This window comes from Eptatretus burgeri, chromosome 1, assembly GCF_056783735.1.
Source record: "Eptatretus burgeri isolate ZD-2024b chromosome 1, Ebu_testis_v1, whole genome shotgun sequence".
NCBI classification, from domain to species: Eukaryota; Metazoa; Chordata; class Myxini; order Myxiniformes; family Myxinidae; genus Eptatretus; species Eptatretus burgeri.
Genome location: NC_140961.1, coordinates 57,543,557 through 57,569,607, shown reverse-complemented (window position 1 = coordinate 57,569,607; position 26,051 = coordinate 57,543,557). Strand labels below are relative to the sequence as shown.

Below are 26,051 nucleotides of genomic sequence, written 5' to 3'. Positions count from 1 at the left end.
CTACATTTTCATTGCTGTAAAATAAGTGAAGCTAAGAAAAGGTTAGATCATCCATCACAACAGATAAAGCAGGTTTCTAAACATACTGGGAAACCACTGAATCGACAAAGCAGCAACACAAACAAAAACGTGTGAAACTATCTATCTTAAACCCAGCGGAGATTAAAATGGAGACAATTTCTGCATCAGCAGGAGGTGGTATGAAAGCATATGTTACTTGCATGCCATTTATTCTTTCATAGATGCACACAACAGATTTAAGTGTGTTGCCTTCGAGTCTCCATGATCTTGTCACTCTGCCAGAGCAATGTGCATCTTATTGTGTTTCTTGATGATATATTTAATGCAATATTATGCAGAACAAAGAAGAGGAAGAATTTTTTTTTAAAACTCCTTTCACGTTTTCAGACACATGGGGTTTCCGAGACAGTTTTTCATTGGCTGGGGGCACAATCTTGGATGGGTCACCACTCAGACATAAGATATAGAGCACAAAGAAAGTTGTAAAATGAACTGTATGTCATAGTGCTCCCGTAACTGAATGGTTGATATATATATATATATATATATATATATATATATATATATATATATATATATATATATATATATATATATATACAGTATATATAAAACAATGGATCGGTTTACACAACAAAATAAAGCAAGCTTCATGGAAGGTTGAGCCAAGTAGTCCCTTCTTGGCTGAGATCCATGTATCTATCCATCCATCCATCCATCCACTGAAACCATACCCTGTGCAGAGTATTGGTGCTGCCAAAGCAGTTTCCTGGGCTATTGGGCACAATCCTGGACTCCAACATCGGATACCTGCAAGCTGGCGCTCATTTTGCCAACCTCAGAAGGATGACAGGCAGAGTCAACAACACCTGGAATTAATTCAACAAAGTGGGATTTGAACTCAGGATGCTTGGATCCCAAGCTCACTATCCTAACCATTAAGCCAACACCAGGCATATTGGCTGAAATAAGTTACCGAATTTGTCACAACATTGCGAATTGTGATCATGAGCTCAAACGGGGGATGGATATGAGTAAGTCTGAATGAGTTAAGTTTTAGTCTTTGAGAGTCTGATTTATTAGGTATCAAGCCCAAGTACAAGTCGGTCATACTTCAAATCCAAGTAAATGTCCAGATCATATTTTTAAAAATAGAAATAAGCCATGCATTTAGACATATATGAACTCAATTTAGATGATCCACATATTGGTGATGAGGTAACTTATTTGCATTCTTCTTCAAAAAATTAATGAAAGATGCAAATAAGGTTTGGTGTTATATGATAATGATGGTATTTATTCATCAAATATTTTGAGTCTCATGGAAGAACTGGAGGACCAAGTGACAGGCAAATGCTTTGACAATGAAGCCTAAAGGGAAACCTGCAGACAAGGGAAGACCAGACAAATGGCAGTGCAGACATAAAGCTGCAAGCAAATCCCGGATCGGATCAGTAAGGATAAAAAAAGGTCGGGAATGGATATGGGGATGTCAGAAAATGGTGATGGCTGCCATATCCAAGAAGAAGGGATGGAGAGTGAGAGACTAAATAGACTCAATGAAGTAATTCCACAGAAAAGATAAGAGAAGGGAGTATCATTGAGCAGTAAGCATATATTTCAGGATGGTAATATGTAGTGTGGAACTGTATGAGAACATTTGATCAGTTGTGGCTGGATAAGGTGGAAAGGCATCAGATAAGGTGGCAATGCAGGTGTAAAGCAGGCATGAGTAGAGGAAGGGGTAGGATCATCCTCACTGGCCTTTGATTGCACATCCTCCAAGGATGCAAGATGGGATGTTGCCATAGCCCATATTAAAGAGACACATTCTGTGACACTTGAGTATGAACATGCACATTGTTATGAGCTAAGCAATATCAAGAAATGATGTGACTCTGTGAATTACTCCAAGTGAAGCCCAACCTATTGACATGATCGCCAAAGCAGTTGATGGTGGAATGTAAGGTGAAATAGCCATAATTAATGTAGAGGTTAATCAAAATGGTGAATTAAACGGTTTACAACATGATATTAATGTAAAAATTATTGGTCTAAATGTGGGAATTGCCAGCATGAAGTGACATCGAACACAGCAACTCGGTGGTCGACCAGGTAAAAAAAAAAGTTTATAACCAGGCTGACAAACATATATGCAGCTGCATGCTATTTACCATCACAATGTGGAGTCATCTGCAATGTGGTATAAAATATTTTAGAGAAAAGCAATGATATCATTTACATAAATCAGGAAAAAAAATGACATAGGATACTTGCTTGGATGACACCAGCCTTCAAGCATAAATTATAGAAAAATTATGTTAGTCAAGGCAACATGCTGCTTGTGTGCATGGAGAAAATCTGTCAGCACAGGAGGAGAACTTGGACTCTACTGTCTCTCACCAACTGATCTTCTAACTCGACAACGGTTCTTAAACATGATCTCAAGGTAGTCTTACTGGACATATCCAAAGAAAATTGACATTTTCTGGCATCTTGTCTTACTCATTAACCTGTTAATTCACTCACTCTGAAGGCCTGTCAGAGGAGAGGAATGTTCATATTCATAGCATCAAGAGATGTAAATTTGAACCAGTCATATTGCATAAAAATGAAAACTATGGGAAAGCCACAAAGTAATGGAAGAACACTGACTCCGACTCCGACACGGGAATGCATTTTTTGATTATATACAGCAAAATCATTCAATTTAAAATGCAAGTATAATATACTGGCAGGAACCCGTGGAAATTACAAGTAATGTAAAATATGACTTCAAGTCTTCATCTCTCCCCACTCCCTCACAAACCCCAAGTCCTAAACCTATGCCTCCCAACCTCAAGTCCTCACCCTTCCACTCCCAACACTGAGGCATCAATTCTCTCCCCATTCGAAGACTTCACCATCCCTCCCCACCCATCACAGATGCCAGTCCAAATTCTAATTGCACATACTTTATACATGCACTGATGCACTCACATTCTAATTGTACATATATCTCATATGCAAAGCTCATTCTAACCACAAACTGACTGACTGACTGACTGACTGACTGAATGACTCATGGACTGATTGAATGATGTGAATGTTCGTTACCTTTCGGGTGATGTATAAAGCCGGAATTTTGCCTACCAACGGACATCGAAGCTGAGAGTACACTGGGAAAAAATCACAAAACCAGCAGAAAGCATCTGGAAATGAAAATATCCGAAAATAAGTGCAGCCTTATTGTGCTCACTGCAGGTGAGTGACCGAAAACAATGGGATATATATATATATATATATATATATATATATATATATATATATATATATATATTTACACACACACATTATTATATAGATGCATTTATCAGTTAATTAAGATAAATCATAGAGCCTGGGAGGAGATCTTAGAAGTATTCATACTCGTCTTCAAGCTGTCTCACCTGGGCTTACTTGGGATCCGAGGGTCCTGAGTTCGAGCCCCGTTGGCTGCTGAATTAATACCAGGTGGGGTTGACTCAGCCTGTCATCCTTCCGAGGTCAGCAAAATGAGTACCAGTGTAATGGTAATAGGGACACTGCATCAGCGGCATAGCCGCATCCCTAACCAATGATGCAACCAACAGCCATAAGGCTGCACTCGAAAGAGAGAGACCTAGGTTTGAAACTCAACCCAGCATTAAACTTTCTGTCACCCTCTTCTTTCCATTGCAGGACAATGCATCAATGTATATGCCATACATCAAAATGATGTTAAGCTGGTGGACCCATCTGTCAGAACTGGTTGTTGCTTGCATATTATTCAATTATGCCACCTGGCATATGGAGCTTATTATGAGCTTTCATCACTTTTTTCTGTCTTGGGCTCATGTTCTGATTCCATTGCCGGGGTATGTTCAGTTACCAAGTTTCTTGTAGAGTGCTCACCAAGTAGCATAAACACTAAAGCAACCACTCAATTTGAAACCGTTGATAATGGAATGGCTAGCTTGGTAAGTGTTAACTAGCTGCTTAGTAAATGAACACATACCTTGTCTCTCTTGGTCATCCAACCCTTCTCTTCCCATCAACTGCCCAGCATATTGCTCTTTGCAGTATATCTACACATCCTCCATGTCCATGGAGGATGTGTAGATATCTATCAAACAATGTGACACATGACCAATTCATCTCTACCTGATAATTTTGATCTCATGGATGATGTTTCTCCTCCCTGTTAGAACTTTCAACTTCTGTCTTACAAGCCATGTCGGGCTAGAAGATTTTCAAGATTTTTTTGTGGCTGCTGCAGATGAAAGAAGGGAATCTCTACCCTAACAGTTCCCAAATGAGAATGGCGCATGTAAATAAGGCAAATTAAACTAAAAACAAAACACTACTTGATCATCCCCACCCACTTCCTTTGTTGTTTTTAGATCCTCGTGGAGGATCTCTAAGTCTTACTCATGTTGTTGTTCTTCATCTTCTTCTTGTGGACTTTTTTGTTTCACAACCTACAGTTTTCATCGAAACTTCCTGAAACTTGGCATATATATATATATATATATATATATATATATATATATATATATATATATATATATATATGTATATATAAAAATACCCTTCACAGACAGTAACCATCTCCGATTTCGAAAATTCCTCCTAGAAAAAAAAGTTGACGTCAAAATATCTCCGCTAATGGAAATCGCCTAAAAAATTATCTCCGAAACTAGGCAAGCTTTTTGAATTGTGTTTGCGGGAATCGAACAGGGCATTCACAGAGATGAATTACCACACATATGATACATCACTCTGACGTCATATCAATTTTTATGACGTCATTCATATTTTTGACATTTTTTGTTTTACAACCCAGAGTTTTCATCGGGTCTTCATGAAACTTGCCATGTATATGCAGAAAGCCCACGTGCAGGCAGTAACCATCTCTGATTTTGGAAATTCTTCCTCGAAAAAAGTTGACGTCATAATATCGACTCTAATGGAAATCGCCTATACCATTATCTCCGAAACTCGGCAAGCTGTTTGAATTGTGTTTGCGGGAATCAAGCCGGGCATTAGCACAGATAATTTATCGCAAACCTGATACATCACAATGATGTCATTTTCGTTTTTGTGACGTCATCATTAAGAGGACGAGGATCTTAGCTCATTTGAGCTTGTTGGTGGATGTTAAGGAACTATTGTTGTCTTTTGTGACGAGTAGAGGAGTTATCGAAGACACAATGACTAAATTCCAAATTAAAGACTACAGTCTAAAGGTTTGAGTCTTGGTTCCTGTCAAGCTTTTGGCCTCCAGATTTTCTAATTGATTTGTTGGTTGTAAAGAATGACACTAGAGTCTGAATAGAGTCGCAATGACTCAAGTACTACAGACATGTTAAGTACGAGGTACTTACACACATCTTTTAGCCTTTTATATAGTACATATAAAATAATTGTTTGGATTTACACATCTTCATTGAACCATCGCTGCCATTTAAGCTCCAAAGCTAAAATAGTTACTGTTGAAGCACCACTACACCAGGGTCGATGACATTATAGCATTTGGCCCTACATACTCAAAATAAATGGACTACAAACATAATTATGGGGGAATCCAATGCCTTTCATTTTTACAAAGAAAATCTACAACTGCTCCTTTATTGGGAGTTGGAAACCTGAACAACAAAGTTTCTTCGAGAACCATCAGCATTTTCTAGTGGATTGTGTAGTAAAAGGTCGTGATAAATAGAAATGGAGAGACACTCTATTGAGAAACGGCCCAATTGTGGTGCCCCTCTCTCCTACAATGATGTCATGAGTTGATTGCCAACAGATTGCCGACGTGGAATTTCAAAAGCCACACTTATCTACCAGCCTGCTATATTTAAGAGTTTCTAAAGAAATGGCATTTAGATTTTATCACTAAATATCATCCTTTGAAACATTATTCTTTCAAATTGCCTGAGAAAAAAAGTTTTGTATCTGACCTTTCAAGTGTGTTTTGAGAGGTGGTAGAAAATGGGTTCCAATACTCCTAGATCAAGCCACAACCCAGCATCTGCATATGAGCATTTTAGAAAGATATTTCTCAATAAATATGCCTGCTTTAAAATATACATTTCTCAATAATTACATATATAAAATGCACAAAAGTAACATAGACATGTTGAATAGGGATGTATATGGAGTGTGATATAAAATCGTGCATATAGCATTCATCAGAATATGGCGACAATGTTACTTGCATGTAAAAGAGGTGAAAACAGAGAAAAAGATTGCACAGTTTGAAGGTAAATAGAACATCCATAAGTTGTACATCAAAATGTAAAGTTAAATGTGGTGCAAAAGGCTCATTATCCTTGTTAAAGCTACAAATTTAACATTTCTCATTAGATAAAACATGTATAAATTTGAAATAATGAAGAAGGCATGTAAATTTGTGATAGTAAAAGCCATTGTAGAATCTTATAGTGGGGCAACATTGCTAAATATAGCATAACAATTGTGCATTTTGTGAGGAAAGCACCAAATTTGGCACACGAGTAGCCTAACCTATTGTGAACAGATTTGGATATTGGGCCATCTCAAATTCAGCTGCTGATGGCTGTGGCAGCCATTTTCCACTGCCATCAAAAATTTTGAGATGGCCCAATATCCAAATCTGTTCATAATATGATAGGCTACTCGTGTGCCAAATTTGGTGCTTTCCTCACAAAATGCACAATTGTTATCCTAAGTTGCCCCACTATTATATTATGAACAGATATATTCGATGCACTTATCATTGCATCAAAATTCCATTACACCAGAATTTACTTTCAGCACTCAGTCCCTACCATCCCCCCCCCTTTCATCCCCATCCACTAAATTCACCCCAAGTGCACCTTTTCAAAAAAGCATGCCCCCAAGGATTCATGATACTTTTGCATGACGTACTGCCATGGCACTGTCAATGGTGCAGTTTTAACCCACCTTTCCTGACAAAATGTGTCAAGGCAACACAGTTCAAACTAGAATGGCACTCGGTAGATTTTTCAGTCATGAAACATCAAAAGAAATGGATTGTATTCTTGCTTTCAGGAATAATTTGGTGATTCATACTTTTTGAAAGAAAATTAATTTGTTTTGAGGGTGGGCAATAAACAGCAAATGGTTGATGTGCATAAAGCAAAAAGAAGAAAGTGTGAGAAATTATACAACATATTGTGTGAAATGTATGTTCACAACTGGTGTAGAAAATAAAATGACTCTCAAGTGTTACGAAGGATTTTGTGAATGGAAGAATTGGGGACAGATGCGTAATCTCAAAAGTTAGATTAATGAAGCATTGTGAATTAGGGATAAAATCCCATGCCGGGAGAATGGGAGTAGAGGCTCATACATGAGTTCATAAAAAATTGTGAACGTTTCCATGTCTAAGAATAAATCATGATCAAATTGTTGCTCAAGGCAAATGTGATACAAAAGAAATTTCGGCTAAAAATATATAAGAATACAACCCACAACACTGATGGTAATGAACCATAGCTTTATGTCTGGATCTGATAATTATATAATTTCAAAAGCTGTTTTTCATAATAATTGAGAGATAGGGCCAAAAACGATAATATAGCAAGATATTTCAAAAGTTGTGGATGGGTTATGACAAAACTTGGTGGATGAGTTGGAAAGGTGACAAGAACAAGCTGATTAGATATTTGGTTAAGATCCGGATCCAGATCCAGCCCATCATTAGGATACAAAAAAGTAAACTTCAGATTGGCCGAGGTATGTGCTCTTCCGAGTGCCATTCTAGTTCTACCTTTGACATGCTGCTTCAACTCTCCAAACAATGGATAGAAGGCTTCATTCTCAGACATGAGATCATGGCCATCTCTATTAACATATCTCGAGCACTTGAAACAGGCTGGCATCACGTCTTGATCTCCAAACTCTTTGCTTATGCCATCCAAGGCCACCTGCTGTAATGGAGCATTGACCTCATCCACTCCTGTATTCAGCATGTAGATCTAAACAGTATTCTCTCATCTACTCTCCCTGTCAAGGCTGGAGTGCCCCAAAGTAGTGTCTTGGGTCTAGTCTTGTTCGTCATCTCCATCAAGGATTTTTCTCATTCCCGGGAAAATCCTGCCTATGTCTTTGCTGATGATTCCACCCTCTGCCCTATATTTTCTCATCCGTCAGACAGGCAGACAGCAACCGCTTCCCTCTCTGCAGACCTTGATCAAATTATGAGCTGGTCCAACACTTGGAATGTCTTTCAACCTTGACAAATCCTACACATTCACCACGTCTCTCCAAAAGGACATGTGGAAAACCCTTCAACCTACTTCTTAAACAAACCACTTGAAAGAGGTTAAGTCACTCAAACTTTTGGACCTCACTATCAGCCATGATCTTTCTTGTGCTGACCATATTTCCAAGATGGCTTCCAAAGCCAGACACTGAATGGACATCCTCCAATGTACATCTTTCCTTGGCCAATCTTAACCTTTGACAACCTACAAGGACTTTAATCACAGCTTTATGGAGAACTGCACTCCCCTTTGGGCTGGCACCCTGCCTCACACCTTTCCCTTCTTGATGCCATGGAAAGCAAGGCCTTCAAAATCATTGGATCTCCCGTAATGAAGCTGAGTGTGTCAGCCTGTTACTTTCACATCACAAGGTTGGTGGCCTTTTTGTACTCTACTGCCTCCTTTTTGGTCTTGTGCTCTCTTCCCTCTATGGGCTCTGTTATTCTCGGATTTCTGCAGGGCGCACATGGTCTGCCAGTAACCCTCTCCTTGTTAAACTCAAAAAATTCAGGCTCAATGCTCACCTCCACTCATTGGTTCCTCTTTTCTCTCACCTGTAGAACAAAGTTCCCCAGGCTGTTCAGTGTCATTCTTCCCTACAGGACTTCAAGACAGCTGTTCACGATTATGTGAGATCTAACCCCATCCATACTAATGATCTCTTCTGCCCCAAATAACCTAGTCCCAAGCACTCCATTTTTCTAGGTTATTGTGACCACCGCCCCCCCTCCCCCTCACCTCTTTTCGTTTATTCGTTGTCAGTTGGTTTGTTCCTTTTTCTGTTTTATTCCTACTTCCCCCTTCCTCCTCTGGCTGTGTTTCATTCAGCTTTTATGAAGTTTATTCACCCCACGTGTCCTCCCCCACCCCCCCTTATTCGCTCTCACACACTTTTTCTCTGCTGTTGTTTTTTTTTCTCCTTTCCATTTTGTTCCCTTCCATCCTGCTCTAATCTTGCACTAGCCTCGACCATGGAAACAACAAAAAGAAGAAAAAAAAAAAAAAGATAATATGCATTTGAACATAAATTTAGAGGTGAGAAGGCAGATGGAAATAAAAAGGTTGAGGGTTATTAAATATGTAAATTCACATAATGTATGCATTGTTTAAAGGATGTAAACATAAACAGAGTGCAACATGAAATGAACCTGAACTCGAGACAGAACTGATGCTCGGAGAATGTTATGGATTGCTTTCAGGTAGAAAGAGAAGCGGAATATGAAAGTAATGCATCAGATATGAATCGACGGGTGGAAATGTGATGCAAATGGAAAGGCTTTTAATTTGTTATCTTGTGGGCACATACAGGCAGAAAGCAGGGGGCTTCCCCAATGATGGGTAGTGGCTAAAGAAAACATAAGTGGTTATGCTAGATGCAGGGAATGGAAGGAAACTAACTTTAAAAGCAGTGTGACATGAATGAAAAACTGCAGGAAGAATAATTGTAGCAAGGATTAACTTGGCAAGTATGACTGAATGTAAGGATGCATGGAACATATTTCATGATTGCTAGAACTTTGACTCAAAATATAAAATAATTTGAATGCATGGTGTGCAATGACAAATGAAATATAGCTGCGGTAAGAAATGTGGTGCAAAAAACAATGATTTGGGAATCGTTTGGAATGGTGTAACTTGTATAGAAAAGATAAAACAGAAAAAAGAAGGAATTTCATTGTCGTCATACGAATGATTCAGGTGATAAATAGAAAGAGATGATTTTAGCAAGTTATTTGACATTCAAATACTGCGTGGATTGAGGAAAATTATCACAAAAATAGGAGCCAGGATAGAAAGATGCAGAACTAAATAGGAGCAGCACAAAAGAAATGCAAAGTATTGATTTCAGGGGTTTCAAATAAATCAGCCATTGATTGGCTTGCAGTACAGCATGAAGGGGTTCACACAGGATCTATGTAAGTAATTCAAGACTGTTACTTATTTCAGTTTTTAAAATGGCTTCAATGAGGAATTTGTTCTTAATTTATCTGACTCAATTGGGCTGTGCATGTGGATGTGAGAAAGCACTTCAGTTTCATAGTCAAAAACATTGCTGGAGGTGCAGTTCTATGAAAGTTGGTTGAAGGTGTTACCAGCATTAGAGGATAGATAATATGATTGTTCCTTGATTTTATATAAGTGCATGAAAGCGTCTTCAATTCACATCTTTATGGTGGCCGTTTTGGAACTTTGGCCAAGGAACCAGGATTATTCCTCCATCTTGGCCTCCTGCTGAACAAAAATGACCATTCATTGCTTAACTGCAAGTGGAAGTAGTGACATGAGAGACTAGGTGTGGAGGAAAACATCCTTTATTTATCCTTTGACACCACTATCTTTGCTGCATTGCAGTGATTCGGAACAATTAAAGGATTTGAGACGTGCAAATAATCACGTAAGATCGTAGAAGCTAAGTGGCATTATGAGCCCAGTTATTACTCAGATGGAAGACCTCCAGGCTCAATGGAAAGATGGGTGTTCAAGGTTGAGAGACGGCAGGTTAGCTCAGTTGGTAGTATGCTCACATCTGATATACCTCGTCATTGGTTTGTTCTTCTGTGGAGTCAAACAATAAAACTTCCATCTTAGAGAGGTATCTGCAGGGGGTTCTTCAATCTCAGAACATGCCATCTTTCTGATGTGGATGTATGCCCACCTGTCCCATCTCACTGAAGGGTATATACTGCTAATCAGATCATAAATATGTTCCTGTGTCTTCTGGTTCATACTTACTTGTCCCTATTGTATCAATTTCAACTTCATGTTTGTTTAAACCTCAGCGAAGCCATGTGATTGTGACTCTTAAGTCTTAAATATTTTCTCCATCAGTATCCTTTTCTTCTGCCCTTTAATGCTTCCATTTATCAAGCTCAATTTTATTATCCTTCTCAGTTCTCACCTTTTCACTCAAAACGCTAAAAAAAAAGAATTATCCAACAAATACTTCCAACAACCCGCCTCCTGCCCCTCAAATCATTCATCTGTAATTCTTCCTTTCCTCCCTTTTCATTATCCATCACTCTTTTATCATGCAAAACTTTTCTTACAACTCAAAATGTCTTTTAAATGCAATTTAAAATGTATCATTTCTCTGTATTGTCATTCCCAAATGGCCCCCTTAAATACAGCTTCTTCTTCTTCTTCTTCTTCTTCCATATCACCTGGATATCACCCATGGCCCATGTTTTGGATTTATACCGTTCTACTTTATTCATGTTTTAATCAACTCTCCATCCACCATGAATGCAATGTTTTTGTTCGTTAAGCTGAACTTGGGATCCAAAAACGAACACAATTTGTAGATAATGTGGGACCTCAGGGGTGGGTGCAGAAATTATTTTAGGGGGGGTTCACTTAAGGTTAAGATGTTCTCATTTTGTGAAATATACCACCAAGCCTTATTCAAGTCAATGTAATTACTGCTACAGCTTCAGACATTATACGTTTAACACAATCGTGTTTCTCATTCGATGTCTCCAATTCGTTTGTATCTCTTCCTGGCTATTCTCCTTTCTGTTTCTTTCATGTTTCTTTCACGAGCAGTGGTGTTGCTGTTTATGTCAATAACTCCATTCCTCACTGTCCGCTGTCCAAACAAACCCCTCCTCCACCCCCTGGAATACCTCTCGCTGCATATATCTCTCTGCAACCACCAATTTTGTGTAGTGCACCATAGACTCAATGAAGAGGACTCCATATATTTGACAAATAGGAATATGGATCAACTTGTAACCATCCATTCCAACTCTCTGTTCCTTATTTGTGGAACCGGCAACTGAAACATGCAAGCTGGATGGGTGATAACTCTGCAATAACCAGCCATGACATTGCAACTAAGGATTTTTGTGACTCTGTGGGTCTGGAGGGGGTACATTCACTTTCATGATATGGGGATTTACCTACACACAACTCATTCATATACCTTATAAGTTGGGTCACCTGGTTCACATCGGGTTATCTAGACTTTCGCAAACCATCAGTAAGATTGGTATTTGGAGGTGTCGAAAAAAAAATTAACCCAGGCATGCAACATGGCAATGATGGGCCAAATGGCCTCATTTCCTTGTTTGAGGTCATACAGGATCATGCGATGACGATTTGCACTCGGTGTAGTCCCATGGAGTCTGTGGGACCTTTGTATATTTATTTTCATTCTGCATATGGAATAGAAATACTGTGCTTAACCATGGTCCTACCAACATGGGATCATTTTGTACCCTGACACAAAAACAACTCGATTTCACTAAATCTGGCAAAGTTTCATATCAATGACTATAAACATGGTGTTATTTTGATAAAGTCAAAAAACAAAAAAATAAGTAAATAAATAAATAAATATAAATTCGAAAATTAACCTTCCAACTGGGGAATTTTATGACCCCAACTCAGAATCACTAACTTTCATTCAATCTGCTGAAGTTCAACATCAATGAGGAAACATCATTATTTTCATTGGATAATGTTTTAGTGTTAAGTAAACAAACATAAGCAGAAAAAAAAATTGGAGGACTTGCTCACGACAAATATTTTATGAAGTAATCATGGATGCAAAAAAAATGAACAAAACCAACTGGGGTCGTTTTGGACCCCAGAGAGGATTTGCTTGTAACTCTGTGCATCAAGTAGTCTAGTTGCCAGGTTGAGTACCTTGTTGTTGCGAGAAGTGTATTGTTTTTTGATGGTTTCGTACTCGCATGGGTATATAGAAAAAATTTAGCTTGGTTGCCGGAGTGGCAAAGTTGGGGAACTCCGATAATTTGCATAAATCCAAGATGGCAACCGCGGACGGAGGTGGAAAATAACTTTTCAACCAATCAACCTACAATCACGTGTGATACATTTTTTTTCCGTATAATTTCGAGGTGAGGAATCGATTTCTGAGGTCAGTTGTGTGTGTGATTCGGGGGTCAAATTCAGGGTCAAAGGTCAAGTTCAATGTCATTTTTGGACTAATGAGGGGTTTAAAACGCTTTGACCTCTGCATCAACTGCAGATCACTCCTACTCGATAGTTGATGAACGATCCTATTGATTCTAATCTCACCTCTTCTTCTTTTCAGAGAAACGTATGATGGCTGACTCAAGGTGTCTTCACCCAGTGTGTCACGGAGAAGAAACGAAATTCACTGAGATCGGGATCAAGAAGCTCATCTCGTGCGCCAAATCCCGTGGAGATGGGGACCAGCAGGCTAAGCTACAGAACATTATTGATGTTGGTGGAGATGCGGCAAGCATATCCTGCCACAAAGGTTGCTACTGTACTTGTACATCAAAAGAGAAAATTGAGGGAGTGAGAAAGTCACAGAAAAGAAAGGCTGAAGATGAGGGTGTAAGGACAACTACAAGGCCTCAAACAAAGGTAGCTGACAAAGGTGTGTTTGAATACAAACGTGATTGTATGTTCTGTAGTGAGGAATGTTTACCCATTGATGATAGACACCCAGAAAGATGGGACCGCATTCGTGAATGTATGACCAAAGAACGTTTTGACACAGAACGTAACCCACTCCCAACTATGAAAGATATGCTCCCTGATGTTGCTGAGCAGCGTAATGATGATGTCGCGAGAAGGGTCAAGTTGCACCTTGCTTTTGTTCCTGATCTACCTTCTGCTGAGTGCAAGTACCACGTCCGCTGCTGTAACAGTTTCACGAAAGTCCCCACATATGCCGATTTGCCAACTGGTAGTGCAGATGAAAATGCTCTGAAGGAAGTCGTTGAGTACATGAACCGAGACAGGTCCAGAATATGGAATAGTGTTGAACTGCATTCCCTGTACTTGGATCGAGGTGGCAAGCTCGCTCGACGTGACATGTTAAGCAAGTTGACTGACTGCATGAGTAAGGATGTTATCGTTGTTCGGGTAGATGGCTGTGCTGCGATTGTTGGTTTCTGTGAGTCCGTTGCTAAAAGTCTCAAGATAGTTAAGGTAGATGATACGGATGAGAGGAGCATTGCTTCCGTGGTGAGGCAGATCAAGCATGAGGCACGGTCGGTCAAGTACAGCAGTGCCAATTATGACTATCAGAGTTTACACAGGCCAACACAATCAAGGCGACCAGCCCAAGTTTGTTGAAGTTGGTTTCGGACGTGGTCTCCGGTGGTAAAGTGACCAAGAAATCTCTGAGCCTGAGCCAGTCAACTCAGAGTCACATTACAGGAACTAGAAATCAGACAACATTAGGAATGGCCATCAAACTGTTGCACCGGCACGGCAGTTCCGAACTTCTCAAACCCCTTCATGAACATGGCTTCACGACCTCATGCGATGAGGCCCTGAGATTCCGAAAATTGGCCGCTCGTCTACTGGGTGACAATGCACAGGTTCTCCACCAGTTCATGGGGTTGTGTAGAACCGTCAGCACCATCTTCGCGTGGTTTGACAACTTCAATCTCCAGGTATTCACACCCAATGGTCGACGCACTACCCATGTCCTCTCACATGAATTCCAGCAACCTCATCCCACAGGTATGCTGGAGTATGGCCACGCTAAGCCAGGGATGCATACCATACTTGCAAAATCTGCTGACGAGCAGGCTCCACCTGAACTTGACATCACGAAGTATGGGTGGGAAATAAAAGATGGCACCCCAGTACCAGCAACCTCCGATCAGCCCCCAGGACCCCAAGATCTCATGGATGTAGTGCGGTGCGGCTGTAAGGCGGCGGTGAAGGCGTACGGCACTGAACGTTGCAGCTGTCACCATGGAAAGATATCATGCACTGTGTATTGCGCTTGTGTTTGTCATGACGCCTGCTTCAACCCATTCAAGACAGGAGACGAAGACCAAGATGAAATGGAAGAGGAAGGAGAAGCAGATGTGGAAGATGAAGAGGAAACTGAACATCTTGATCTTGCATTTGGCTCTGATGATGAATGGGAGTGATCGACGTTACTGAATAAATGCTTGACCACCATCGCTCTGAAAATGTCATTATTATTATTTTATTTCATTTTTGGCCGAAAAAGACCTTGAACTTCACCTTTGACGCTGAATTGACCCCCAAATCACAAATTTGACCTCAGAAATCGATTCCTCTGGTCAAAATTATACAGAAAAGAGGTATCACGCATGATTGTAAGTTAATTGGTTGATAAGTTATATTCCACCCCCCCCCCCCCCCGTCCGTGTTGGCCATCTTGGATTTATGCAAATTAGCGGAGTCCCCCAAGGTTTCCGCTTCGGCAACAAAGCCAAATTTTCTCTATAGACCCATGTGAGTACGAAACCATCAAAAAACAATACACTTCTCATTACAACAAGGTTGGGTACAGAACATATACGGGTGGAAAACGGACTAAAGGTGGGATCCTGAAACATCATCAATATTTATTACCGTCACATATCGGGAAACAAATTAATAAAACATCAAATACATTGCGAAACGAATATATAAATAACACATCAGAATGTATGTCAGGGGTCCAAAAAGACCCCTGTTGGTAGGACTAGGGTTAAATGTCATCCGTTCCATACCCGACGTGAAGCTGAAGTGCCTCGGCGAAAACCAAGCTCTGACGCTCTCTCTGCCCGATGTACTGCAAGATCCTCGATCGCCCAGAGCACCATTATTTCTTGTTTTAATATTACTTCGATTAATAATACCAGTACGTACCCGTAAAAAAAAAAAAAAAAAAAAAAAAAAAAATAATAATAATAATAATAATAATAATAATAATAATAAATAAATAAATAAATAAATAAATATTAAAACCGCGAGCAACAAACAACAACCACACAGGCCGTTTCTTCGCTCTCACGTGCGTGGCCCGGAAGTTCGCATATTATTCGCAGTTACGATTATTCGCAATTTAGTTTTAATACCCAATTATTCAATTAGCGCCAACGTATTTTACCTTTTCGCAATGTCGTGGCAAGGAAAAACAAAAAGAGAAGAGATGAGAGAAAAAAATTTACTTCCTGGTTCGGAGCATACCAGCACTCTGATGTTCCCGAAATTTATACACCGTCTAATATGAAAACGATCATAACTTGGGGCATTGTGTTTATCTATAAATGCGCATAAGAAAACGAGAAATTATTAGAATACACGAAGTCATCACTCTCCGGAAGTCCGGATGTTGTAACCTGTAATGGGGAATGCGGCTGAGCTTCCCTTCTCCATCGGCCACGCCCACATAACAATAGAGAACATTGTACTTTACGGTACTTCTACATATCGACGGTCCCCTGTGCCAGTGCGCATGCGCAGCCTGAGCCGGAGCCAGAGATGTTGTGGGCGTTTCAACCTGTTCAATACTTGTTTGATTATTGTCGTTCCACGTTAATAAAGTGGTCGAACAAATTGAACTCTGTTCTTATTTAAACAACGTGTCTTGTCATTGGTTTGGTAAATAAATGGCCATAACTTGGGAAGCACTTGTCCGATTAATATCAAACCTTGAAAAGGCACATCCTCAGGTCACCAGCAATATACCTGGCAAGTTTCAATTAGATCGGACCAGTGGTTGTCGAGAAACAGCGGTCACAGACGCACACACACACAGATTGCTGGAATTATAGATAGATACGAGCTGAAACCCCGTCACAGACGGATTCCGTTCATTGAACCACCCTCACCAGCTCATCCACATGGACTGGACAGGGCGTGCTTGCCCCGCCGACTCATCCCCCCCCCCCGCCATCAATTTGCTTACCCCCACCCAAAAATTTAATTACCCCGGCACCGCCCCCCGTCTCTTGATTTCCCAACCCACTTGCCCCCGGGCCCCTGCCCCTTGTCCACCCCTCACACTCAATCCTGCCTAATTCACCACAGCCCCCGCCCACTCATCCCCTGCCTCATTTCCCCCCCCCCCCGTCTCCTGCTTTCAATTTGCTTACTCCCCCCCCCAAAAAGTGCTTACCTTGACCCTGTCTCTTCACTCCTCGTCCCCGCCTCTTCACTCCTCGCCCCGCCTCTTCACTCCTCGCCCCGCCTCTTCACTCCCCACCCCCGCCTCTTCACTCCCCGCCCCGCCTCTTCACTCCCCGCCCCCGCCTCTTCACTCCCCGCCCCGCCTCTTCACTCCCCGCCCCGCCTCTTCACTCCCCGCCTCTTCACTCCCCGCCCCCCCCTCTTCCCTCCTCGCCCCCGCCTCTTCACTCCTCGCCCCCGTCTCTTCACTCCTCGCCCCGCCTCTTCACTCCCCGCCCCCGCCTCTTCACTCCCCGCCCCCGTCTCTTCACTCCCCGCCCCCGTCTCTTCGAAAAGTGTTGATTCTGCTTCAGAATTGAAGGTTGACCATTGCCACCATGTGCGATGCACTCTCACAGGTACGAAGTTTCTTTCAGTCCAGGTCACTGTACAGAGAAAAACGTGACGCGACCAGTGGGAGGAGCACAAAATTGGTCCTTCAGTTTTAATATATAGAAGATACAATGTTTCTTGTTACATTTTTGTGTCAAATTCACATTCTGAGGTAGTCAGCATGTGCAGAAGATGGTTTTACATTGCAGACGCTATTTTCGAGGAGTGGAATTACACCTCTCAGCGGTAACGGTCTGTCAACGAAAAACGTAATGACGTCAGTGAATGACCGATGATGTTATGACGTCCTTACGCCTCTCAGCGGTGACGTCACACGTCACCATGTAAACGAATGTAAAACGAAAAGTGTTTATTCTGCTTCAGAGTTGAAAGTTGACTCTTGCCACTATGTGTGATGCACTCTTACAGGTACGAAATTTCTTTCAGTCCAGGTCACAGTACCGAGAAAAAACGTGACGCGACCGCTAGGAGCACAAAATTGGCCCTTCAGTATTAATATATAGATAATTGAATATTAATAATATATAGTAAGTGAAGTTTCTTATTGTGATGTTGACCGACCATGTGCTACAATAATGTGGCAGAGCAAATTTCAGGGAAATTGGCCCAGGGGTATGGAATCGTGTGACAAACAACCAAAAAACACAACAATGTGACACACACACACACACACACACACACACACACACACACACACACACACACACACACACACACACACACACACACACCCACCTTGCTCTTGCATATACTCCAATATATATATATATATATATATAAATATATATATATATATATATATATATGTATATATATATATATATATAAATATGTATATATATATAAATATGTATATATATATATATATAAATATGTATATATATATAAATATGTATATATATATATATATAAATATATATATATATATATATATATATATATATATATATATATATATATATATATATATATATATATATATATATATATATATATATATATATATATATATATATATATATATATATATATATATATATATATATATATATATATATATATATATATATATATATATATATATATATATATAAATATATATATATATAAATATATATATATAAATATATATATATATATAAATATATATATATATATATATATATATATATATATATATATATATATATATATATATATATATATATATATATATATATATATATATATATATATATATATATATATATATATACAGATTACATAAAACTCTTGGGCACATTCTTCATACATGAAACAAGGAACATAAAATATATCTATAAGCAAACATTTTTGAATGACAAAGTATTATAAACAAAGATAATTACATTAAACTATTCAAAGAACATAAGATGCAATTCTAAAGGCCTGGTCACACCTTGACGTTTTAGCCAACGTATGCTGATTTTTGAATTTTTTTTCTAAAACGCTGGCACACGTTGAATACGTTATGGGTAAGTTTTGATAACATTGAGAGCACGCTGAAAAACACTGCCATACGTCGTTGTACGTTGGCTTTAAACGTTGTACTTTTTGGTTGTCCTCAAATTTTTTCATGCTTGAAATTTCACGACGTATGCCGGCGTATGACTCACACGTTCCGCTACTGGCCACAAGTTGTATGCACGGTCTGCGATCGTTGACAGACGTCAACACATGCTACTTGTAAGTTAATCATAAGTTGAGACACGCCGAGGTAATGTTTAGCGTACCCGAAACTTATTTCTAACCTATGATTAACGTGTTGTTGGCACGTTACGCGATCGTTGCCACACATCGACAGACGTTACTTTTAAGTTACTCATAGGCTGAAAGACGTCGGTATAATGGATCGTCCTTGCGTCAGCGTCCACGGCCACGGCCTGGACACTTATTTGCAGCATTCTTCAAACTTTTCTTCGGCATGACGAGGATGTTCACACTTCGATGTCTAGCTTGGCTATGATTCCAATTGTCCATCGGCAGCGTCTATTTAAAATAGTCGAGTTTGAGCGTTTTAACACGTTCAGAAGAAACGCTTCAAATTTCAAAACCTCAGTGTCAAAAAACAAAGGCGAGTGACAGCAATTTAAATCGTTCATTGTAAACAATGAAAATAGCTGAGTGGTACCGTTTAAAAGTCGTTGAGTGTAAAAAAAATCCAATTGTTGAGGCAAGCGTCTACTTTCAATAGTGGAGATGCAGCCATTTAAATCGTTGAGTGGCAGCCTATGAACCTACCCGTGGACACGCGGACGCAAGGAGGATCCATCATAACCCACACCCTCCCCCTCACACTCACCTACTACTGCCAACATGAACAAACTACTACTAATACTAATACTAATACTGATACTGATACTGCTGACATGGACATCGACTCAAAAAGGAACTCGAAAACACTGTTGGGTTCCCTTTTATGAGCAGCATTTTTATATACCAATTCCCAAAACTGCTGGGAACACGTCTTTATATGGCAGTTGTAAGCTAGAAACACGTTCATTTATTTTTTTTTTGTCGACCGGAAGACGTTATTGGAATACGTCTACATACGTCGATGTGTGTTGGGACTACGTAAAGAATTGGTTCAAAGCACGTCAAACACAAGTTAGAAATAAGTTTCGCATAAAAAAGACATTACCGCGACGTGTTTCGACTTATGAGTAGCTTATAAGTAGCGTTTGTGGACGTGTGTAAGCGTCCACATATCGTGTGTAAAACTTATCCCCATCACATGCGGAACGTGTGTCATACGCCAAGTACGTCGTAAAATTTTGAACATGTTTAAAATTTCTTGACGTACTCTACTTACTACGACGTATGATAGCGTACTTTAGCGTTGTACTCACGTATACCAAACTTACTCATACCGTATTTGACGTGCCCCAACGTTTTAGACACATTTTTCTTAGGTCGGCATACGCTGGCAAGATCGCCAAGGTGTGACCGCGATGTTGACACTTCCATTTCTACGGCAGTTATGATTCGAATCGTTGTGCGTCAGCCTTTTAATAGGCTACGTCACGACATCGTCGGCGATGCGTGCAACGCGCTATGCCTAAGTTAGACTATCGTTGGGCATCGGTTGTGTAGGCCAACAACAGGTCAGCATTCGTTGGTATAAGTTATCTATAACACAACGAAACGTTCTGTGTCCATTACTAATATGTTATGCATACGACCAACTCGTTATGAATACGTCCGAATCTTAAAAAAAAAAACATCAAAAGTTCAACGTCAGCCAGCGTTTTACATACATTTTAATACGTTGCCATCGCTGGCTAAAACGTCAAGGTGTGACCGGGCCTTAAGCCTGGTTTTGGCTTCGTGGTTAGGGTGGTGGCTTGGGATCCTAGGGTCCTGAGTTCAAGCCCCGTTGGCCACTGAATTAATACACCAGGGGGTTGACTCACAGACTCAGCCTGTCATCCGTCCTTCCGAGGTTGGCGAAATGAGTACCAGTGTGTACGGGTAGAGGGGCACTGTATCAGCAACACAGTCATACTTCCAAGAAATGATAGCTACCCTGGCAGCTAAGCTGCCACATGCAAGAAGAAGAAGTATAAGCAATTCCATACATAGACAACATCATCGTCCATTCCAGTTCATCTCCTATTGCTGTCCACTTTTCAAAATTACAATTTTAGATTCTTCACTATTTCACAGAGGTCATTTATCCCTCGATCTGTGTGTGGTCGGCATGCTCTTATGTGATATGTTATCTGCTTCATATTGATTCACCTAATTTTCGATGAAATTGGCAATTTTCCAACCCAAGCATTCCGTCAACTTGATTTTCTAACCTTTTTTTGGATGGGAATTTAAGTTTGTTTTTTTGTTCTTTCTTTGGTGTATATTCATGTCATGGTGTGTGCTAATATCTCCAGATGGCTGTCTCCTTTCCTGCACCTGAATGAACTTTTATTATTTGTATAACGGTTTGTATGCATTTGTGCAGAGACTCCATTTGTTGATTTTTTAATGTCCAGAGGTCAACGTTTGAAGACAGAATCAGGCCATCCAAGGATTTGAATTATTTGTTTTCATTTCTGTTTTGTTTTCTTAGACAGGTTATTATGACATGGTTAACACCACATTGTGAAAATTCCTTCAGTTTGGAGCCTTTCACATTTCCTTTTATACAGATTTATAAGAGCTCCATAAAGCTAACCAACAGAGGGTACAAGGATTACATACTGATGATGGAGAGATGAGCAGGTGGGCATTGGACAAACAGGGGACACATGGATGAGAGGAAGCAGGTGGACTCCACGGGTAGCAGAAAGACATTTAAACATGGGAACTTAAGCCTTCACAGCAGTCCCACTGGCAACAACAGCTGCATTGCTCTTACCTAATGAGAAGCACAACTAATGTTTGGTAGAGATAACACTTGTCTTCTGGCCACCTGAACGTGTGTCGGGTATTTACCTCCTTAGAGACTCAGATATCTTTCTTTTTGTACCCTTCATCACGACATCTAATATTTTTGGTTACTTTTCTCTTTCATGGGACAATGGTGCTTAAACAACGGGCAAACGATCAGCCTTGGATTACGTGATTATTTGTTTAATTATAGCTGAAAAGAGTGTAAATGGTCATCATGTCCCTAAATTTCTTTTCAAATGTTAAAAATGTTGAGGTTACCAGGTTTTATTGTCTCCTTACGAAACATAGATTGGCAGCATTTTAGCAATTTCTGTTTTAAATTTTGCTTTTCATGATAACAGTGATGATCAATGAGTTTGTAAAGCAGTATACTAATCAAGTTTTGCATGTTTATCAGAAAAAATGTCAGGATTGATCATTGAGTTGTTGGGATTAATTACCATTGATAACCTTGAATGAAAAATTAACTCTTACCAAATTTGATAATGAGAGGTCATTCGGATTTGACCAAAGAAGAAATATTGGATAGAAAATGCCGATAGCTATTACTCCGTGGCAAAGTGTATGGCCGTGTTTAAGTGCGAGTGTAGTTTCACTGACAAACCATGTTCAAACTGGCTCACCAAAACACCACTCAAAAGAAAATTTTCATGTCGAAAAATAATCATTGGATAAGGATTCGAGAAGATGCCAAAAAAACCTCTTTAAGTTTCCTGATGCAAGTGCTCACCAGTCTCATCTTTAAACATTTGCTAATGCCAAAATCTTCCGCTATTGGGACCCTTGAAAAACCATTTAGCAAAGACGTGCTGAATTGGTAAAGTTGAATCAGACGATCCTTACGTTTTCAAAGATAATCTTTGTGACCAACATGCTAGGATTATGATCAATATGAAATATAGATTCACCACTTAACCAACTTGATAAGAATCAACTGGAAAAATCATGGGAGCGATCCACCTTTTGAGACTCAAAAATTGTCAAAGAGAAGTGCCAACGAAAATGTAGAGAGTTGCACTGTCCTACGTCTGCATCAGAACATGCAAGTGGAGAAGTAAACTAATGCAGAGGTTGCTAGTCAGCAGTTTACTGTACTTTTGAAATAATGAAGCGTCAATTTCTTCAATTCACACCTCGTCCCGAGTGGCTATTCTCAGTTCTGAAACCTGAAGGCATACATGTTGAAGACAGTGCTGAATAAAGAAATGGAGGTGTACTCTGGGGAGGGAAGGGGCTAATGGAAGTTATCGATTGCTAGAAAGATTAGTGATGGAAATGTATTGATGTATTGAAAATAGTTGGTTTCATTTCAATTCAGGAAAGTTAACCAGTCTGTTCTCAGAACTTGATTTGCACTCTCAAATGTATAATCTTTATCTGACTTCAAAATTTTTTTTTATACTCCATTAACTTATTGTCAATCAAGAGATGTAAGTAGTTGTGGTATTACTAGCGGAGTATCTATGTTTTTTCATCTTCGCAACCAAATCCCTTTTTTCATGAAAACATCAACAAGGCCAAAATGAGTCGAATGGTCTTTTTTGTGCCTTCTGCATCAAAAATAAAGTTTCATCTTTATTTGGCACTTAATCGATTGCATTATTTTTACTGTCTAGTTCAATCTCCTGGTGATTACTTTTTCATATTTATAGTTTTCAAGGCTCATGAAAAACAAATATGAGATTTTTCTTTCATTCAAGCTTTACTAAAATCAAACAAAACAAATCAAAACAGAAAGATGGTAAAATACAAAGAAATATTATTCACATAATGAATCATACAAGGAACTTAATTGCAGGAGGGCTGTTCAGCACATCAAGTTCATGCAATCCGGCCAACACTCATGTATCCTTGACTTCTATCACCACTGCTTCAAGGGTACCCATCCCATTTAAATCCAGGCACTGTATCTGCAGCCACCACCTTTCCAGGGAGACCATTCTATGTATTAACCACTCTCTGAGTGAAAGACCCAAGCCCGAACATTGTCCTAACTCTCCTTCTTTACTCTCAAGTTGTGGGCTCTGGTCTTATCAGTCAATTCTGCAGATTGTGTTTCTTTAACAACCTTTCTAACTCCTCAGATAGTTTTGTATTTTTCATTTTTCTGTGTTTATTTTATTTTCTATAAATAGCAGAGATAGAAGGAGTAAGACCAAACGAGAGGGCGTGAAAAAACAGAGTGGCCAATGACCTGTCTGTGATACGAGAGCAACATGCCATATAAGGGATATGAGAACACAGGAAAAGTTCATTTGGGTCATCATGCCTATGTTTTATTAACACCACATTAAATCAATCTTTCAGTTTATTTAATGAATTTAATTTGAAAGGGGAGGGGGTGCGGAGCAATGGGGAGGACTACAGTGAGACAGGCACAAGGACATGACAAGGAGTTTTTAGGGGTGGTTGAACATTAAGATGGTTATGGTTATCAGGTGAGGAATAAGGATGGTTATGGTTATCAGGTGAGGAAAGACACAATTGTCAACACATTCACTTTTTCCAGAGACCCTTTCAAAGACATAATCAGCACACGTATACGCAATAACCCATCCATGCACAAGCTACCTAACAGGCCTGCTAAAACTACAATTTTAATTACTCTACAACAGCAAGAACCCTTCAGAGTAAAGTGAGACACACACACACACACACACACACACACACACACACACACACACACACACACACACACACACACACACACACACACACACACACACACACACACACACACACACAACCAAAGTATACCTATGTTTAATGAGGCTGATCCTGAAAACATAGTCTCCCTGAGAAACAAAATCAAAGCCATAAACAAACATGCAATACCAGTATTTCAATACAACTGCGGAATAATAAACTGGTCACAAGCGGAACTCAAAAAACTACATATCAAAACAAGAAAATTCCTCACTATCCACAAAATGATTGACAAAAACCAATGCATTGAGAATATACCTGCTGAGATCAGAAGGAAGCAGTGGCATGATGGAACTCAAACAAGTGCACAGAATGACGACTGTAAGATTAGCTGAGTAAGTGAAAAGTCCAACAGACAACCAAATTAAATTTGGACACAAACATGAAGACAGCAAGCCAGAGAAGGTTTCCCCAACCCACCCAGCAAAAAAATTCCAGACAGGTATGAATAGAAGGCATCACATATGAAACCCAAACAGCAATTGATACAACCCCAATGATTGCAAAAAAGACAAAAGAAAACACAAGAAAGATGTGCATAACACGGTACATGCAAAACTACAAAAACAAATTTGACTATAAAAATAATTGGTGGTTGAATTTATTGACCTGATATGCAAATCCTTTTCAAATGTCAAGTCAATTGGATGAAAATTGGGGATTTTAGAATTTCCACCAAAGGTGTTGACCTTTGGTCTATTTTGACCTTTAGCCCTATGTTGACCTCAAAATAATTGGTGGTTGAATTTTGTGACATGATATGCAAATCCTCTTCAAATTTCAAGTCAATCAGATGAAAAATTTTGAATTTTAGAAATTGCACCTGAGTTGTTGACCTTTGGCCTATGTTGACCTTTTGACCTCAATCAATAGGCTTTTTGCTTTTGACCAACTCCACCATTTTGTGTAGTTTCATGGAGATCAGTTTGAAATTGTAACCTGTGGGCAATTGACCGACAGACATACAGCCAAAAGAGACAAGCAGACAGAATCACAGACCAGACAAACCAATGTACTTGCAAATCTTCACATTCTCAAGTAATAAAGCAAAATATCAACAGATACACAACGACAACTGTGGAAATGATAAAAGAGCAGGGAGATATAAAAAAAAAAGAGTTGGACAGATTGGGCATTGACAAAGAAGGCTCATTGGAGTGGTTAAGAAGAGGTCAGCTCAACTGGGTTGGAGAATGAATAATAATAAATGCCCAAGACCAAGGACACTACACCAATGGCTTCAACAAAAATGACAGGACTGAGTCAATTGGACAAGTATAGATTCTGCAAGGTAGAAACAGAAAACACGAGCCACCTCCTATCGGGATGAAAAAAAAACTAGTGTTAGAACAGCTGCACACACAACAGGCACAACAG

The 26,051-nt window shown here is 39.6% G+C and overlaps 1 long non-coding RNA gene across 2 annotated transcripts in view; it reads right to left on the bottom strand.

Moving 5' to 3' along the window:
* LOC147034551 (uncharacterized) overlaps positions 1-15,898 on the bottom strand; it is a 58,077-nt gene extending 42,179 nt beyond the window's left edge. The window contains exons 1-3 of one of the 2 annotated variants that reach the window (XR_015060171.1): positions 15,767-15,898; positions 5,979-6,049; positions 3,118-3,212 (exon numbers count right to left, since the gene is read on the bottom strand). This is a non-coding gene — a long non-coding RNA (uncharacterized LOC147034551). The remainder of the gene's footprint in view (positions 1-3,117; positions 3,213-5,978; positions 6,050-15,766) is intronic. The other variant, XR_015060178.1, reaches the window with a different exon arrangement.
* Between the last annotated feature and the right edge of the window lie 10,153 nt (positions 15,899-26,051).